This window comes from Triturus cristatus, chromosome 4_1 (genome assembly GCF_964204655.1).
Source record: "Triturus cristatus chromosome 4_1, aTriCri1.1, whole genome shotgun sequence".
NCBI lineage: Eukaryota > Metazoa > Chordata > Amphibia > Caudata > Salamandridae > Triturus > Triturus cristatus.
Window position 1 is genome coordinate 813,504,183 of NC_140585.1, and position 18,697 is coordinate 813,522,879.

Consider the following 18,697-nt stretch of genomic DNA (forward strand, 5'->3'; position numbering starts at 1 on the left):
CCCTTCATGGCGATTGGTCCGTGAATTTCCAATGTGCGCACTCTTGCTACAGTAATGAGAAAGGCGCACAGGTTTGGTTCAAAATAGCTATGCTGTAAGTGCCCCCTTCTGCTCCCATCCAGACCCTGCCAGCCTCACAGAAACCTCTCGAGAGTTTTCTACTTTTAGGAACCATAGAATCAGCCCCACCCTCTGGAATGGACTGAGGTATTACTGCCTTCCATACTGGATTATATATTGGAAGCGAGCTCCTTCCCCAAGTTCTAGATGCTGACTTGGGATGGTGCAGGTATGATGTATAAAAGCCCCCCATATAGTTGTGAAATAAGCTTGTGAAGGTGGTTCTGCTCCTGTCAGTAGGTGCCAAGGTAGCCATACATTGATTATAGGAAAGAGTCTACAAAATACGAGTATGCGAGTCATCTAACATTTTCCTTCATTTGTTACGTCGTGTGTAAGTCGCAATTTCACTTACATTTTTTGTAAGCAGTTGTACACCATACATTCGTGAATTATCAGATGCTAGAACTATCGAACTGAACATTTAGGAAAGTTCAGCCTATTGTTCTGTAACTGTTTCCTAGAGGTGTGGGGTTGCCTTCTGCTCTAACTCTCTGTAACCAGGACAACGTCACTTTCATGCATGAGGGTTTCATCTTTATGCACAGCTTGGCAGGGGGTGAAGGGCCGCGTCGGTTTTGTGCTCCTGCTCCCTCCTTTCTCTCCCCCCCCAGCCTCTGTTAATGTTCACAGCATGTTGTACCTCATAAGTAGAAGAACCGCATCTCGGAGCAGGCTGCACACCCCTCCGCAGCACAGTGTTCTCAAGGCGGAGTAGCTGTTTGGACAACGAAAGGTGGACCAACGGGTCGCCGCTGTGTCTGAAGTGAGTAACGGGTCGCCGCTGTGTCTGAGGTGAGTGCTGTTTGTAAGAGGCCCCCTCACTTCCCATAGTAGCTTCTCACAGCTAAAACGGCTCTATCGGCCTTAGAAAATGGACTCACTCTTAGAACAATGATGCGCAAAGGCATTCAATTAAAATCATGTTTATTTCATGGCATAGCTGTTATTCAACGGAGTCCCTTTATTATCACTACCCAATGTATCCGACATCCTGATGCCATATAAACGAGGTCAAGTCCGGCGCAGCATAACATAATGTGACGTTGTGTATATTTGCTTAGCGTAATATAACTCTAGCATATTCCCCCAAAGTACGCTATACGTGGTACACACTCTACACAGGAAGCTGTTTACTCTCACAAATACTGTAGGCCCAGCAACCGTTTAGAAACTTAAATAAACAAAGTGCTCTGAAGTGGGCACGGGCAACATGTTTTACTTTCTTAAACACATCATATAGCATAACATTATATTGTATAGCACACCATAACAACACACAGAAGATAGCATAACTTCACACCAGATGCACCTACAGAATATCTAATTTCTCTCTGAGCGAGATGGCACAACTCCACCCAGGACAGGTCCACCGCGTCCAAACTCACCCATAATGTAAGTCTAAGTGTACAAAGCTCTCTCCGAAGTGGGTTAAAGGTGACATGTTCCACTCTATGTAATTCACAAGAAATAGACGACATGACATGGCTAATAGCTGCACATTGCTTATCAACAAAGCATGTTCAGCATTTTCTGCACCGAGAAGCCACGCACTGCCAAATGTTGCACTTTAAAAACCGATTAACAAGGGCATGGATGTGCTATCGGTGACTCCATCCGGGGACTTTTTTGTATACATTTCTGATACAATAATCGTATTATGATACACCTAGCTAGTGGCACCATAGGCTTTCATTAGCAACAGAGTTGCTATTGAGCTACCAAAAGTGAATAAAGTTGTATATGGGATTAGAATTTTGGGTTGCGCTTCTTTTTAGGAGTGTGTAGGAGTTTGGTGCTGGACAAGTCAGGAACAGGTGATGCCTTTGTTTCAGGACCCTCTAAGGCATTATTCAAACAGAACACACTGGGACATATTTATCAATAGTTCACGCAATGTAACACAGCAAGACAACTTCCTGAGTCGAGTAAAAAGGAGGGGGCAGGAATGCGCCATATTTACCAATTGATGGCCAATTCTTGCTCTCTGCCTGCGCTGGCGCACAATCTGCAGCCTAGCGCCAACGCAGGCACACTTGCAGCATGATGTAAGGGTGCCTGCGTTGCAAGCAGCGTTGTTTTTGTCAGGAAGGGACATCTTCCTGCACAAAAAGAATTCTCAGAGGATTTCCTGCTAAAGAGGAAACAGCAAAGAGAAATAAAGAAATCTTTCCGCGTTGCGCCTCTGGTGGAAGGGTGTAGCATTTTGACACATTCCCAGGTTTGCCAGTGGTGGTAAATCCGAGAATGCGCCAAAATCCATGGGTAGATGTGTGGGAACACCTACTCTCCACCCAAGGAACACACTCCCGAACCAAAGCAATGAAAGGCAACAACTTGCGCTGCCGTGCGTTACTCCAGATTTACCAGTCAATGCAGAGCCATGCAAGGTGTCCTAGTGTTGCTAGCTAAATCTGACTTAGGGATTGCGTTGCCCTTGTGACACCCTGTGTGACGCAAGGGCAACACAATTCCTTGATAAATGTGTCACTCGACCTTCTGCTATGGGCAGAGTAGCGATGCCTTGAGCTACTGTGTCCTGGGAAGACGTTCCATGAGTGGAGCTTGGGTGTTCCCACGCATCCACCCATGGATTTTGGCACACTCCCAGATTTACCAACACTGGTAAACCTGGGAATGCATTGCAAATCCATGCCTTCACAAAGAGAAATATCTTTATTTCTCCTTGTTGTTTCCTCTTTCTAAGTATGTTGCATTTTGCAGCACACTTAAAAAAAGGAAAAAATAAACCTCAGAGGATTCTTTTTATGCAGGGAGAGGTCCCTTCCTGCATAAAAATAACCCTGTCGGCAACGCGGGCACCCTTGCACCATGCTCTAGGCAGCAGTGTGAGCGCCAGGGCAGGCAGAGAGCAGTAATGTGCCATATATTGGTAAATGTGGCACATTCCTGCCATCTACCTTTCACGCAGCACAGCACAGCACAGCACAGCAAGTTGTCTTGCTGCATTGAACAATTGATGAATCTGGCCCTTAGTGTCTCCTCTTGTCTGTAGCCAGGGGTGCAGGAAACCCCCTAATTTAGCAGCTTAAGTGGGGGCTCCCACTGGGACTCATAAGCTGGTGAATGGGTCCACTTAAACATCAATTGTATATGGGCCTCTTATGTCTGCAGGCTTGCAGACAAAATGACAATAAATAACCAAATACCATGATAGAGTGTTTGGAGCTTTCAGATGGCTTGCACAGGGATGGAAAGATGTATAGAAAAAAATTAAATAGTAGAAAACACAGAGAGAGGAATACATTAGAAAACAATGACTGAGTATGACAGAGTAAGATATGAAAGAAAAAGAAACGATGAGAAAAAAAGATGGGTAGATACAACAGGAAAAAAATCAGAAAGAGAAAGAAGGGGTGACAGGAAGGAAGGAAACCTGAACTGAAAGACAGAAGAAAATTCGGATGAAAGGATGAATGAATGACTCGATGGAAGAGGGAGAGGATTGACTGATAAAAGTGTGAATGGATGGGAGTATTGAAGGATGCTTAGATGAAGAAGAGAGAGAATTAATGGATGGTTAAAAGATTAAGGATACATGAACATATTGATGGGTGGATAAAAAGATGGACTGATGGGGCAATGGGTGAGTATCTGTAAAGGTGAAAGTATGGACAGATGGGTGAATGAATAGATGGAAGGATAAATGGATGGAGAGTGAAAGGAACTCTGCTTAGGAAGCTTGCATTTGCTAGCTATGCGCGCTCGCTCTGATCAGAGGTATGTTTCAAGTCGGGGGTATTTTAATTTTATGGCTAGTCCCTTGTCTGTAGCTACGTCTTTAAATCTACGGACCCTCATCTAACCACTCAGCAGTCTCTACCAAAATAGGACAGTTTGATTTAGAGGTGTACCTGCACCAATGCGCGCTTCAATTTATGACTACTGCCGGACATTAGTAATGAGCTTGCGAGACGATGTGTGCCTTTGATAACCCCCTGTAGGGAACAATGACCTAGTACCCCCACCATGGGATTTTGATTATATGCTTCATTTCTACTGCGCCCACAACTCTTCGCTTGCACATTCCCCGCACTCCTTGTTTTCCATTGCCAGCAAGTAGCTCGCACTCCCTTTCTTGGCAATCATTTTGAGTTGGCCTGACTTTGGTGTGAATCTAGCAAAAACCAAAGGAAATGATGGACGGAGTGTTGAACATTGCAAGCACTCACCCCCAGTCAACTGATCTGGGTTTAATCCATCACCGTTCTTTAGCCCACTCTGCCACCCCAGTTCAGACATGGCCATATGCAAATCAGTCTGACCCTGTGCCTCATGGGAACAGTCCAGCCCGAACTGCCAAGCCATGTCTTCCCTGGACCGGAAACAAGCTTCCTAGGACCGGTTTCTGGCATTTCAGCCGTCTTCAGCCAGGCTTGCTTGAATCCAGTGGCAAAGTGAGCAAGGGACTCACGTCTGAGCATACCCTGCCAACTTATGGCGAACAAAGCAAAAACCAAAGGAAATGATGGACGGAGTGTTGAACATTGCAAGCACTCACCCCCAGTCAACTGATCTGGGTTTAATCCATCACCGTTCTTTAGCCCACTCTGCCACCCCAGTTCAGACATGGCCATATGCAAATCAGTCTGACCCTGTGCCTCATGGGAACAGTCCAGCCCGAACTGCCAAGCCATGTCTTCCCTGGACCGGAAACAAGCTTCCTAGGACCGGTTTCTGGCATTTCAGCCGTCTTCAGCCAGGCTTGCTTGAATCCAGTGGCAAAGTGAGCAAAGGACTCACGTCTGAGCATACCCTGCCAACTTATGGCGAACAAAGCAAAAACCAAAGGAAATGATGGACGGAGTGTTGAACATTGCAAGCACTCACCCCCAGTCAACTGATCTGGGTTTAATCCATCACCGTTCTTTAGCCCACTCTGCCACCCCAGTTCAGACATGGCCATATGCAAATCAGTCTGACCCTGTGCCTCATGGGAACAGTCCAGCCCGAACTGCCAAGCCATGTCTTCCCTGGACCGGAAACAAGCTTCCTAGGACCGGTTTCTGGCATTTCAGCCGTCTTCAGCCAGGCTTGCTTGAATCCAGTGGCAAAGTGAGCAAGGGACTCACGTCTGAGCATACCCTGCCAACTTATGGCGAACAAAGCAAAAACCAAAGGAAATGATGGACGGAGTGTTGAACATTGCAAGCACTCACCCCCAGTCAACTGATCTGGGTTTAATCCATCACCGTTCTTTAGCCCACTCTACCACCCCAGTTCAGACATGGCCATATGCAAATCAGTCTGACCCTGTGCCTCATGGGAACAGTCCAGCCCGAACTGCCAAGCCATGTCTTCCCTGGACCGGAAACAAGCTTCCTAGGACCGGTTTCTGGCATTTCAGCCGTCTTCAGCCAGGCTTGCTTGAATCCAGTGGCAAAGTGAGCAAGGGACTCACGTCTGAGCATACCCTGCCAACTTATGGCGAACAAAGCAAAAACCAAAGGAAATGATGGACGGAGTGTTGAACATTGCAAGCACTCACCCCCAGTCAACTGATCTGGGTTTAATCCATCACCGTTCTTTAGCCCACTCTGCCACCCCAGTTCAGACATGGCCATATGCAAATCAGTCTGACCCTGTGCCTCATGGGAACAGTCCAGCCCGAACTGCCAAGCCATGTCTTCCCTGGACCGGAAACAAGCTTCCTTTCCTTTGGTTTTTGCTTTGTTCGCCATAAGTTGGCAGGGTATGCTCAGACGTGAGTCCCTTGCTCACTTTGCCACTGGATTCAAGCAAGCCTGGCTGAAGACGGCTGAAATGCCAGAAACCGGTCCTAGGAAGCTTGTTTCCGGTCCAGGGAAGACATGGCTTGGCAGTTCGGGCTCGACTGTTCCCATGAGGCACAGGGTCAGACTGATTTGCATATGGCCATGTCTGAACTGGGGTGGCAGAGTGGGCTAAAGAACGGTGATGGATTAAACCCAGATCAGTTGACTGGGGGTGAGTGCTTGCAATGTTCAACACTCCGTCCATCATTTCCTTTGGTTTTTGCTTTGTTCGCCATAAGTTGGCAGGGTATGCTCAGACGTGAGTCCCTTGCTCACTTTGCCACTGGATTCAAGCAAGCCTGGCTGAAGACGGCTGAAATGCCAGAAACCGGTCCTAGGAAGCTTGTTTCCGGTCCAGGGAAGACATGGCTTGGCAGTTCGGGCTCGACTGTTCCCATGAGGCACAGGGTCAGACTGATTTGCATATGGCCATGTCTGAACTGGGGTGGCAGAGTGGGCTAAAGAACGGTGATGGATTAAACCCAGATCAGTTGACTGGGGGTGAGTGCTTGCAATGTTCAACACTCCGTCCATCATTTCCTTTGGTTTTTGCTTTGTTCGCCATAAGTTGGCAGGGTATGCTCAGACGTGAGTCCCTTGCTCACTTTGCCACTGGATTCAAGCAAGCCTGGCTGAAGACGGCTGAAATGCCAGAAACCGGTCCTAGGAAGCTTGTTTCCGGTCCAGGGAAGACATGGCTTGGCAGTTCGGGCTCGACTGTTCCCATGAGGCACAGGGTCAGACTGATTTGCATATGGCCATGTCTGAACTGGGGTGGCAGAGTGGGCTAAAGAACGGTGATGGATTAAACCCAGATCAGTTGACTGGGGGTGAGTGCTTGCAATGTTCAACACTCCGTCCATCATTTCCTTTGGTTTTTGCTTTGTTCGCCATAAGTTGGCAGGGTATGCTCAGACGTGAGTCCCTTGCTCACTTTGCCACTGGATTCAAGCAAGCCTGGCTGAAGACGGCTGAAATGCCAGAAACCGGTCCTAGGAAGCTTGTTTCCGGTCCAGGGAAGACATGGCTTGGCAGTTCGGGCTCGACTGTTCCCATGAGGCACAGGGTCAGACTGATTTGCATATGGCCATGTCTGAACTGGGGTGGCAGAGTGGGCTAAAGAACGGTGATGGATTAAACCCAGATCAGTTGACTGGGGGTGAGTGCTTGCAATGTTCAACACTCCGTCCATCATTTCCTTTGGTTTTTGCTTTGGTGTGAATCTGTCACCGGTCGGTATCTTTGCCTCCAAATCCAGGCATTGCAATATTGGGGAATAACATTCCAAATGGGGAATAACTGCTCGGACCTCGGTGTTTGTAGAGTTCTGGGGCACGCTCGTGCTTATGCGAGGGAAGCATTTTCTGCCCCCCCCCCACACCCCCATATTGCTATATAGGACGCTTGGCAATGTTGTTACCCGCAGTCCCTTCTCCCCAGGCGAATCTAGCAGGGCAGGCCTAAAATTATCGGGTCCAGCGTTTTTAGACCTAAAACTTCGGAGCCCAGACTGACAATTGCGAATTGGAGCTATCATTCTCAGCAAAATACCGCACCTCATTTCATGTGTGCTTCTGTTGAAAACGCTACAGTTTCATTTTCTGCCCTGCCACCAGTATGCACGGTGAGCACCTCTCTTTTCCATACAACTAGGAAATGTGTGCCAAAGTGCAGGGATGGGTGGGAATGTGACATTCTTTGCAAGCCTTTCATCAGTACTACAGAGAACTAAGTCATGACTGTGCCAATCTGCAAACATTAATATGCATTTTAAAGCTCGTTAATGCACAGTGTACTGATGGGTGTCAAAGATGGCGAGTCAGTCCCTACAATCAATCACTGAATAAGCGATCTCGCCTTGCAACCTCTTCCAAGCCAACAAAAGCCATCTCTCTTTTGAAAGATTGAATTTTGCTATCCCCGCCTGATGTCTACACACACGAGTCATGATGGGACGTGTGTCTGCATGGCAGGATGAGTGTGACTGCGACCATCTTTGCAAATCTGTTTGTCAGCAATGGAGAGAAAGGAAATCATGGCTTTGCACCACCCTCCAAACCTTTGCTCATGCATTAAACTCCAATTTTACCCAGTGTTAATGGCAACTCTGTTGATATGATTTCAAGGATTGGTGTTCATTAAGAGCGTTATTATCACTAATACTATTGGTCCTTCTTGACAACTCTGCATGAAACTTTCGAAAACAAATGAGTGCACGCAAGTGACAGACTGCTGGAGAGTTTCAAGCCGATTGTCCGCAGGGCTGGTAAGAAAGGCTGGGGTTACAGAGAATATTTCCCATTCACATTAACATGGGAGAGAGAGATTTGCAGAAAGGTATCCCCAGGTCTGCAGGTCGAACAATACTGAATATGAAGTCAGGGACCACTGCCTTTGTGTGATTTTTGATTTGATGTAAATGAGCTCAACGTTTTTTTTATTTTTTAAATATTCCTTTAACATAAAGGAGAACAAATCTATTGGCTACAGATGGGCTCGTGAGCCCCATATGTAATATGAATTTGGCAATCCCAAGTATAAGACCAAATGAAAAAACAGATCGTTTCTTGTGAGTTGGCATTCAGACTAATGGTATGGTTAGTTACATAGCTCGTAATGACCATGTTAAGGGCTGAAGCGCTTTGAGGACAGATAGCGTGCTACTCTATTTAATCAATCAATCAAACATTTGTAAAGCGCACTACATACCCGCGAGGGTCTCAAGGCGCTGGGGGAGGGGGGGAGGCTGCTACTGATCGAAGAGCCAGGTCTTGAGTGTTCTCCTGAAGGTCAGCAGGTCTTGGGTCTGTCGTAGGCTCAGCGGTAGGGTGTTCAATGTTTTGGCGGCGAGGTGGGAGAAGGATCTCCCGCCGATGGTAGTTCTTCGGATGCGCGGAACGGTGGCAAATGCGAGGTCGGCGGATCGTAGCTGGCGGTTGGGGATGTAGAAGGAGAGTCGACTGTTGAGGTAGGCAGGGCCGGTCTTGTGGAGTGCCTTGTGTGCGTGGATGAGGAGCTTGAAGGATATCCTCTTGTTGACAGGGAGCCAGTGTAGGTTTCTCAGGTGGGGGGTGATGTGGCTGTGGCGTGGTATGTCGAGGATCAGTCGTGCCGAGGCGTTTTGGATGCGTTGTAGTTGTTTGATGAGTTTGGTCGGGGCTTCCGCGTAGAGGGCGTTTCCATAGTCGAGTCTATTGCTGACGAGGGCTTGGGTGACTGTCTTTCTTGTGTCTATTGGGATCCATTTGTAGATTTTGCGGCGCATGCGGAGGGTGTTGAAGCAGGAGGAGGAGACGGCGTTGACTTGCTTGGTCATTGTGAGCGTTGAGTCGAGGATGATTCCCAGGTTGCATGTGTGGTCTGTGGGTGTCGGGGCTGTCCCTAGTGCTGTCGGCCACCAGGAGTCGTCCCAGGCTGAAGGGTTAGAGCAGAGGATGAGGACCTCTGTCTTGTCCGAGTTCAGCTTCAGGTGGCTGGCCCTCATCCAGTCGGCGATGGCCCTCATTCCTTCGTGGTGGTTGGCTTTGGCAGTGCTGGGGTCCTTGGTGAGGGAGAGGATCAGCTGGGTGTCGTCAGCGTAGGAGATTATGTTGAGGTTGTGCTGTCGGGCGACGTCTGCAAGCGGGGCCATGTAGATGTTGAACAGTGTCGGGCTGAGGGAGGAGCCTTGGGGTACGCCGCAATGATCTCGGAGGTTTCGGATCGGAATGGGGGGAGGCGGACACTCTGGGTTCTGCCTGAGAGGAAGTATGTGGTCCATTCCAGAGCCTTGTCTCAGATCCCTGCGGCGTGGAGTCGTGCGCGTAGTGTGCGGTGGCAGACGGTGTCGAAGGCAGCGGAGAGGTCTAGGAGGATGAGTGCTGCGGTCTCACCGTTGTCCAGCAGGGTCCTGATGTCGTCGGTGGCGGTGATGAGGGCGGTCTCGGTGCTGTGGTTGCTGTGGAACTCTGACTGAGAAGGTTCCAGGATTCTGTTTTCTTCGAGGTATTGGGTTAGCTGTTTGTTGATGATCTTCTCGATGACCTTGGCCGGGAACGGGAGCAGAGAAATGGGCCGGAAGTTCTTGATGTCTCTTGGGTCTGCCTTGAGTTTTCTGAGAAGAGCGTTGATCTTGGCGTGTTTTCAGCTTTCTGGGAAGGTCGCAGTCTCGAGGGAGAGATTGATGACGTTGCGCAGGTGGGGTGCGATGGAGCTGCTTGCTTTGTTGAAGACGTGGTGCAGGAATGGGTTTGACGGAGAGCCGGAATGGATTGTGCTCATGGTCTTGATGGTGTCATCGATGCTCACGCTGGTCCAGGCTAGCTGGGGGTCATAGTCGATGATGTGAGTAGAGTCTGTTGTATTGCTGTAGGTTGGGGCGGTCTGGGTGTTGAAGCTGTCGTGGATGTCTGCTATCTTTCAGTGGAAGAAAGTGGCGAGGGAGTCGCACAGGGCTTGCGACTGCGGGATGTCGTTGGTGTTGGAGCTGGGGTTGGAGAGTTCCTTCACGATGTTGAAAAGCTCCTTGCTGTCGTGTGCGTTGTTGTCGAGGCGTTCTTTGAAGGAGGTCCTCTTGGCAGCCTTGATGAGGTGGTGGTGGTGGTTGCGGATGGCGTCCTTGAGTGCTGCGAGGCTGTCCGGGGTCTGTTCGCCATGCAGTTTCTTCTCTAGCTTCCGGCAGGCTTGCTTGGAGGCTAGGAGTTCTGGGGTGAACCAGCTGGCCCTCTTGCTGGTGTCTCTGTGGGGGGGTTTCTTCAGCGGGGTGAGGGTGTTGGCGCAGTCCTTGATCCAGCGTCTGAGGCTGAGGGCAGCGTCGTCGGCATTGGAGGGTTCGGTGGGTGGGCTGAGAGTGAGGTTTGCATGAAGTTGATCTTCGGTGATTTTGCTCCAGCAGCGGCGGGGGATCTGTTGGGTGCGGTGGTGTGTTTCTGGAAGGTGAAGTGGATGCAGCGGTGGTCGGTCCAGGGGAGTTCGGTGGTGTGGTTGAAGGAGATGTGCAGGCTTGAGGAGAAGATGGGGTCGAGCGTGTGGCCGGCGGAGTGGGTGGGCGTGGTGACGAGTTGCCTCAGTCCGAGGTTGGCGAGGTTATCGATCAGGGTTGTGGTGTTGCTGTCGTTGTTGTTCTCAAGGTGAAAGTTCAGGTCTACGAGGAGGATGTAGTCGGTGGAGGCCAGGGCGTGCGTGCTGATGAAGTCGGTGATGGAGTCGCTGAACTGGGGGCGTGGTCCGGGCGGTCGGTAGACGAGGGTGCCTCTGAGCTTGGGGTCTGTGTGGATCTGGAAATGCATGTGTTCGGCGGTGCTGAGAGTGTCGTCGGTGCTAGTCGAGACCCTGATGCTGTTGTTGTGGACAATGGCGATTCCTCCTCCGACTCCGTTGGTGCGGTCTCAGCGGGTGATTTTTAGCCATCTTGGATGGCTATGGCGATGTCGGGTGCGGAGGAGTCGTTAATCCACGTCTCTGTCAGGAAGGCGACGTCCAGGGATGTTGTGTCGAGTAGGTCCCAGAGCTCGACGGCGTGTTTGCGTGCGGAGCGAGTGTTCAGTAGGATGCATCGGTGGTGGTTGGGGTCTTGTTTGGCTGGTGGTTCGTCGGTTCTGAGGCTGGTGTAGCTGCAGTTCCGGCAGGTGAAGGGGCCGTGTGTGCGTTTCGGGGCTTCCTTGAAGCAGGAGTGCGTGCGTCCAGGGTTGAGTGCATGCAGAGTGCTGGCATCGTAGTGGCGGCGTTCCGTGTGGTGGGTGAGGCCAGACGTGGATGGGCGCAGACGGGCTTGCCTTTGGTGCGCCAGCGGCGCGGATGCGCAGCGGCCGGCATATATGGGGAGGTGGGAGGGAGGAGCAGGTGGGAGGTGGGACAGCGAATGGGCAGTCAGTGGGTCGGGCTGCAGGGGAGGCAGCGGCGGGAGCGGAGCGAGACGACGAAGGGTACAGAAGGCAAGAGGCACAGGTGAGGGGGTCAACGAAGCTACAGAAGGCAAGGCAGATATGGAGGTACGGGGCAGTGAAGGGAACAGAGGCGAGAACGGGCACAGAAACACGGGGCAGCGAGGGGAACAGAGGTGAGAGCAGGCACAGAAACGCCAGGCAGCGGGGGGAACAGAGGCGAGAACGGGCACAGGAACGCGGAGCAGCGGGGGGAACAGAGGCGAGAGCGGGCACAGGGGCGCGGGGCAGCGGGGAGAACAGAGGCGAAAACGGGCACAGAGATGCGGGGCAGCGAGGGGAACAGAGGCAAAAAACAGGCACAGAGCAGGTACAGGTGGCGGGGGAGGACGGAGAAAAAGCAGTTATGGGCACAACAAAGATCAAGCAGTACAGACAATGCAGTGAACAACTTACTCAGACACACAGGCGGCGCTGTGCGGCGGGGGAGCAACCTACCAGGTAGGGTCAAGGGTCGCTCTCCTCACCGCGCAGCGGCCGGCATATATGGGGAGGTGGGAGGGAGGAGCAGCTGGGAGGTGGGGCAGCGAATGGGCAGTCAGGGGAGGCAGTGGCCGGAGCGGGACGACGAAGGGTACAGAAGGCAAGAGGCACAGGTGAGGGGGTCAACGAAGCTACAGAAGGCAAGGCAGATATGGAGGTATGGGGCAGCAAGGGGAACAGAGGCGAGAACGGGCACAGAAATGCGGGGCAGCGAGGGGAAGAGAAGCAAGAGCGGGCACAGAAACGATGGGCAGCGGGAGAAACAGAGGCGAGAGCGGGCACAGAAACGCGGGGCAGCGGGGGGAACAGAGTCGAGAGCGGGCACAGGGACGTGGGGCAGCGGGGGAACAGAGGCGAAAACGGGCACAAAGCAGGTACAGGCGGCGGGGGAGGACGGAGAAAAAGCAGTTACGGGCACAACAAAGATCAAGCAGTACAGACAATGCAGTGAACAACTTACTCAGCAGCGGCAGACACACAGGCGGTGCTGCGCGGCGGGGGAGCGACCTACCAGGTAGGGTCAAGGGTCGCTCTCCTCACCCGCAGTGGCCGGCATATATGGGGAGGTGGGAGGGAGGAGCAGCTGGGAGGTTGGAGGTGGGGCAGCGAATGGGCAGTCAGGGGTGCGGGCCGCAGGGGAGGCAGCGGCGGGAGTGGAGCAGGACGACGAAGGGTACAGAAGACAAGAGGCACAGGTGAGGGGGTCAACGAAGCTACAGAAGGCAAGGCAAGGCAGATATGGAGGTACGGGGCAGCGAGGTGAACAGAGGCGAGAATGGGCACAGAAACGTGGGGCAGCGGGGGGAACAGAGGCGAAAACGGGCACAGAGACGCGGGGCAGCGAGGGGAACAGAGGCGAAAACGGGCACAGAGATGCGGGGCAGCGAGGGGAACAGAGGCAAAAAACAGGCACAGAGCAAGTACAGGCGGCGGGGGAGGACAGAGAAAAAGCAGTTACGGGCACAACAAAGATCAAGCAGTACAGCTAATGCAGTGAACAACTTACTCAGCAGTAGCAGCAGCAGACACACACAAGCGGCGCTGTGCGGCGGGGGAGTGACCTAACAGGTAGGGTCAAGAACCAGTGTTGGTGAAAAGAAGTGTTTGTTGTTTGTTCTTGTTAGTAAGTGCAAGTTGTTGTGATAACACATTACTAGGTAGCAGTCTCACAGCTGTTAATGTTTTATGCTGAGAGTTTAGTTATGTTAACCTTAGTAACGAGGAGAGTTTCGTGTTTCTTGTTTACATAAGTAAATTAACTGTGGATTGATAAAATGTGCATTTGCCATTTAAATTAGTATAGGGAATTCTCGGAAAGTAAGAACTTAAAAAAGTTCTTACTGCCACACACCATGTCAGGTAAGCATGGGAATAGGGCCATTGGGAAGAAATCTTGTAAAAAAGGGGCTCGGGGCACTGAAAATGGGTAAACGGGGCAAGGGGCACTGAAAATGGGTAAACGGGGCAAGGGTAGCGGACAGAGCTGCATGGGGACAGCGTGTGCTTGAAGAAACTCTCTTCACTTATTCACATTTCTTGAAACCAGTGGTCAGAGTTGAGATTTTTAAAGAAACTTTAGTAGCTGCTCCGGCCAGAATACAACCAAGCCATATACCCACTGGGCTCAACCACCTCGCACCTGTGGGTCATATGTAAAGGGCGCATGGCATTAGACCCTGCTCCATGGGAACTGGGGGCACGGGTTCTAGCCACAAGCCCCTTGTTTGCCCAATGCTTTCTAGGCCACGTGCAGTTGGTAATGGGGTGAGAGGAAGTGGTTGCAAGGCTTGGCTGAAGGCCACGTCCGGATCCCAGAGCCCTAATCCAAAACTTTGGAGTCAAAAGGCACCGCTAGAGGGCAAGTAAGGTTTCAGTTTATTATTACTACTGTCAGAGCCTGCTTCATTTCATAAGGCTGTTCTAGTAACTTGTTAAGTTCAAGACTGCAGGTGGATTGGTTTTCGAATATTTACACTCAGTTGAAGTTATATATATCGCATATACATTCTGGAAAATATTTTCTACGCATTAATAGATCAATAATTCGAATTACTTTGACCCCATTTAAAATTAATTCACCCCTGAAAATTCAAGTCGCTCAGCTGCAATAGAATTAATACTTTTATGTAACCTGAAGGACAGGCTAGCGTGGTTGAAGATTGGGGATGTACAAAGGGGCCTAATGTGCTTGAAGGAGCCCTTCAGTTTCTGACACTCGTGTTCTCACTAAGAGACCTTCTCTTACAAGTCACTGCCCTGAAAGAGAGCTGAACAAAGATACATTAATTAATATCTTCTTTCTTTACTGTTTTTTCATGCATCAAGTCAGCATTTCCCTTTCCCACACTATAAAATGCAAGTGGATTGCGCACAGTAGATAAGATGCGTGCTAGGTTGCAAACTCAGAAGGCATTAGACAATCATGTACATTTTTTTTTAACATTCCACCACCTTGGGAAGTGTGAAATTGATCAAATGTACTTTTAAAAATGGAGTAAAATAGAACCTTATACAACTGAAAGAAAACATTTGCACTCGGGACTGCAAGCCTTGATTAGACCCCCCCCCCCCAGCACAGCCTCACCACTTCTCACCTACTACTTTCCCAGGGGTGCGCACTTGCATTCCTTGCCTGCCAGAAGTCCTGCTTCTTAGGGTGGGACTCCTGTGGCGGGGCAAAGGGTGGTTGCGCACTTGCATTCCTTGCCTGCCAGAAGTCCCGATTCTTAGGGTGGGACTCCCGTGGCGGGGCAAAGGGTGGTTGCGCACTTGCATTCCTTGCCTGCCAGAAGTCCCGCTTCTTAGGGTGGGACTCCTGTGGCGGGGCAAAGGTTGGTTGCGCACTTGCACTCCTTGCCTGCCAGAAGTCCCGCTTCTCAGGGTGGGACTCCTGTGGCGGGGCAAAGGGTGGTTGCGCACTTGCATTCCTTGCCTGCCAGAAGTCCCGCTTCTTAGGGTGGGACTCCTGTGGCGGGGCAAAGGGTGGCTGCGCACTTGCACTCCTTGCCTGCCAGAAGTCCCGCTTCTTAGGGTGGGACTCCCGTGGCGGGGCAAAGGGTGGTTGCGCACTTGCACTCCTTGCATGCCAGAAGTCCCGCTTCTTAGGGTGGGACTCCTGTGGCGGGGTAAAGGGTGGTTGCGCACTTGCACTCCTTGCCTGACAGAAGTCCCGCTTCTTAGGGTGGGACTCCTGTGGCGGGGCAAAGGGTGGTTGCGCACTTGCATTCCTTGCCTGCCAGAAGTCCCGCTTCTTAGGGTGGGGACTCCTGTGGCGGGGCAAAGGGTGGTTGCGTACTTGCATTCCTTGCCTGCCAGAAGTCCCGCTTCTTAGGGTGGGACTCCTGTGGCGGGGCAAAGGGTGGTTGCGCACTTGCATTCCTTGCCTGCCAGAAGTCCCGCTTCTTAGGGTGGGACTCCTGTGGCGGGGTAAAGGGTGGTTGCGCACTTGCACTCCTTGCCTGACAGAAGTCCCGCTTCTTACGGTGGGACTCCTGTGGCGGGGCAAAGGGTGGTTGCGCACTTGCATTCTTTGCCTGCCAGAAGTCCCGCTTCTTAGGGTGGGGACTCCTGTGGCGGGGCAAAGGGTGGTTCGCACTTGCACTCCTTGCCTGCCAGAAGTCCCCTTCTTAGGGTGGGACTCCTGTGGCGGGGCAAAGGGTGGTTGCGCACTTGCATTCCTTGCCTGCCAGAAGTCCCGCTTCTTAGGGTGGGACTCCTGTGGCGGGGCAAAGGGTGGCTGCGCACTTGCACTCCTTGCCTGCCAGAAGTCCCGCTTCTTAGGGTGGGACTCCTGTGGCGGGGCAAAGGGTGGTTGCGCACTTGCATTCCTTGCCTGCCAGAAGTCCCGCTTCTCAGGGTGGGACTCCTGTGGCGGGGCAAAGGGTGGTTGCGCACTTGCATTCCTTGCCTGCCAGAAGTCCCGCTTCTTAGGGTGGGACTCCTGTGGCGGGGCAAAGGGTGGCTGCGCACTTGCACTCCTTGCCTGCCAGAAGTCCCGCTTCTTAGGGTGGGACTCCCGTGGCGGGGCAAAGGGTGGTTGCGCACTTGCACTCCTTGCATGCCAGAAGTCCCGCTTCTTAGGGTGGGACTCCTGTGGCGGGGTAAAGGGTGGTTGCGCACTTGCACTCCTTGCCTGACAGAAGTCCCGCTTCTTAGGGTGGGACTCCTGTGGCGGGGCAAAGGGTGGTTGCGCACTTGCATTCCTTGCCTGCCAGAAGTCCCGCTTCTTAGGGTGGGGACTCCTGTGGCGGGGCAAAGGGTGGTTGCGTACTTGCATTCCTTGCCTGCCAGAAGTCCCGCTTCTTAGGGTGGGACTCCTGTGGCGGGGCAAAGGGTGGTTGCGCACTTGCATTCCTTGCCTGCCAGAAGTCCCGCTTCTTAGGGTGGGACTCCTGTGGCGGGGTAAAGGGTGGTTGCGCACTTGCACTCCTTGCCTGACAGAAGTCCCGCTTCTTACGGTGGGACTCCTGTGGCGGGGCAAAGGGTGGTTGCGCACTTGCATTCTTTGCCTGCCAGAAGTCCCGCTTCTTAGGGTGGGGACTCCTGTGGCGGGGCAAAGGGTGGTTCGCACTTGCACTCCTTGCCTGCCAGAAGTCCCCTTCTTAGGGTGGGACTCCTGTGGCGGGGCAAAGGGTGGTTGCCGGCACTGAAGCATTTCCTCAATGTCAGCGGGACCTTCTGAGACTAAGGGCCACCCGGAGTGGTAATGAGCAAAACCTGAGAGCGAATTACCTGTAACATAACATTCTGCACTTCTCATGGGGGTGGGGGGTGGTCATCTGGCTGCAGGGAGTGGATGTCAGAAAAGTTAGATTTTAGGTCTGGAGTCTTTCACTGCCATCCCAAAGGGCAAAGTTTAAACTTTGCACAACCCATTAGTGCACAAAGTATTTTCCTCCAGTTACCGAACGCTCCTTTTCACACTGTAAATTGTAATTTTATTTCTCCTTTCTGCTACGGAAGGATGTGTCTCACTGTACTGGAAATGCCTGAGCATGGGACCTGTGTCGCTTAGAAAGTCACAAACAATTAATATGAGTTAGCCGAAAAAAGTTATAATTTCTGCATAACTGCAGCTCTTTGTGTTTTTTAAATAGAACTTTACTTCTTGTGCAGCTGTCTCTGCTTTGTACAGCTCTCCACCACGGCAAAAACGTGACGTCGACAAGAAACTTACTGTGTTTGACAAAAAGACACATTTCACACCTCGAGCACGGGTAATACCTAAAACCTCATTGACCCTTAATGCACTAAACCACAAAGCTGCAAACATGCATATTTGTTTTGCATGTCTAGTTTTCAAAATTAAGCAGACTCGTTAATTTTAGAGAGCAGAACCATCATAGTGCTGCCTTAATGCAACAGTTTATCAATGATTTTTATGGAAATCTGTGAGAAATTGAGTTATTGGTTGAGGGGGTGAAACCGTACTCAAGCAACAATCACAATTACTATCAGGGTAAACCACAAAAAGTCACCAAAATAACCTGTGCTTAACCCTCCGGTAGCTTTGTACAAAAGGAGACAGGCTTAACTTAGTGGCAATGTGCAAAATAAGCATATAACACACAAACAGTAATTAAGAAAAATCACGACACAAGAAAAACCCCGTACCAATTTAGGAAAACAGAGTAAAACATATTAAATTATTGAACACCAAAACAACCAAAATCCAATCAGTAGAACTGGAGCTATGCAATTTGATTTAAGGTAGGTGTAGCTCCTAAAAGCACACAGCTCCACTTATGGTTATCTGGTCATGCTAGACCGGGGGAACGTCTCAAATTCAGGCTGACTGATTACAGGCATCAGTTTAGTCTTGCTGAAAAAGTTACCTTCACAACGTCCGGAATGATGAATTCAGTTCTTGGTGAAGAAGCCTATGAGGAGCAGGGAGAGCGTCGTGGGAGGTAATCGCTGTAGCGCGAAGAGCAGGCTGTGTGTCACAGACAGTCGTTGCTGTACAAATATATTTAAGTCTGTGTAGTAGCCCCCCACCACAACGAATCCTCTGTTGTCTGAGGTGGTTGCCCGTCCCCTTTTGCCAGTGTTCTCCCCTCAACCATGCCCTTCTCTTCCTTCCTCCCTATCTTCCTCCATCCCTTCCTCGCTCCATGTTGCAATAAAAAAGTGCTATGATGAAACCAGCTGGCTTAAATAAAAATGTAAACAAATGTTTTATTAGTTCTAGGCACACTGCACAACAGCCATGGGCAAGATCAGTTGGCTTTGCCAATGCTTGTTTATAACAGGTAGTCAAAGTTCCAAGGTGGTACATGTCTGAAGCGGCACAACAGGGCTCATTTATAGAGAAAACAGACAACTGGATTTCTGTCACGCTCAGGTTCTAAGGTGACCATTAGCGATGATCGATCTTTT

General features: G+C 51.0%; 1 protein-coding gene across 1 annotated transcript in view; it reads left to right on the top strand.

Annotated features, from left to right (window-relative positions):
- Nucleotides 1-780: 780 nt before the first annotated feature.
- LOC146855618 (uncharacterized) overlaps nucleotides 781-18,697 on the top strand; it is a 79,404-nt gene continuing 61,487 nt past the window's right edge. Inside the window, exon 1 of the mRNA XM_085650628.1 lies at nucleotides 781-915. The gene's annotated coding sequence lies outside the window, so the exon portion shown is untranslated. The remainder of the gene's footprint in view (nucleotides 916-18,697) is intronic.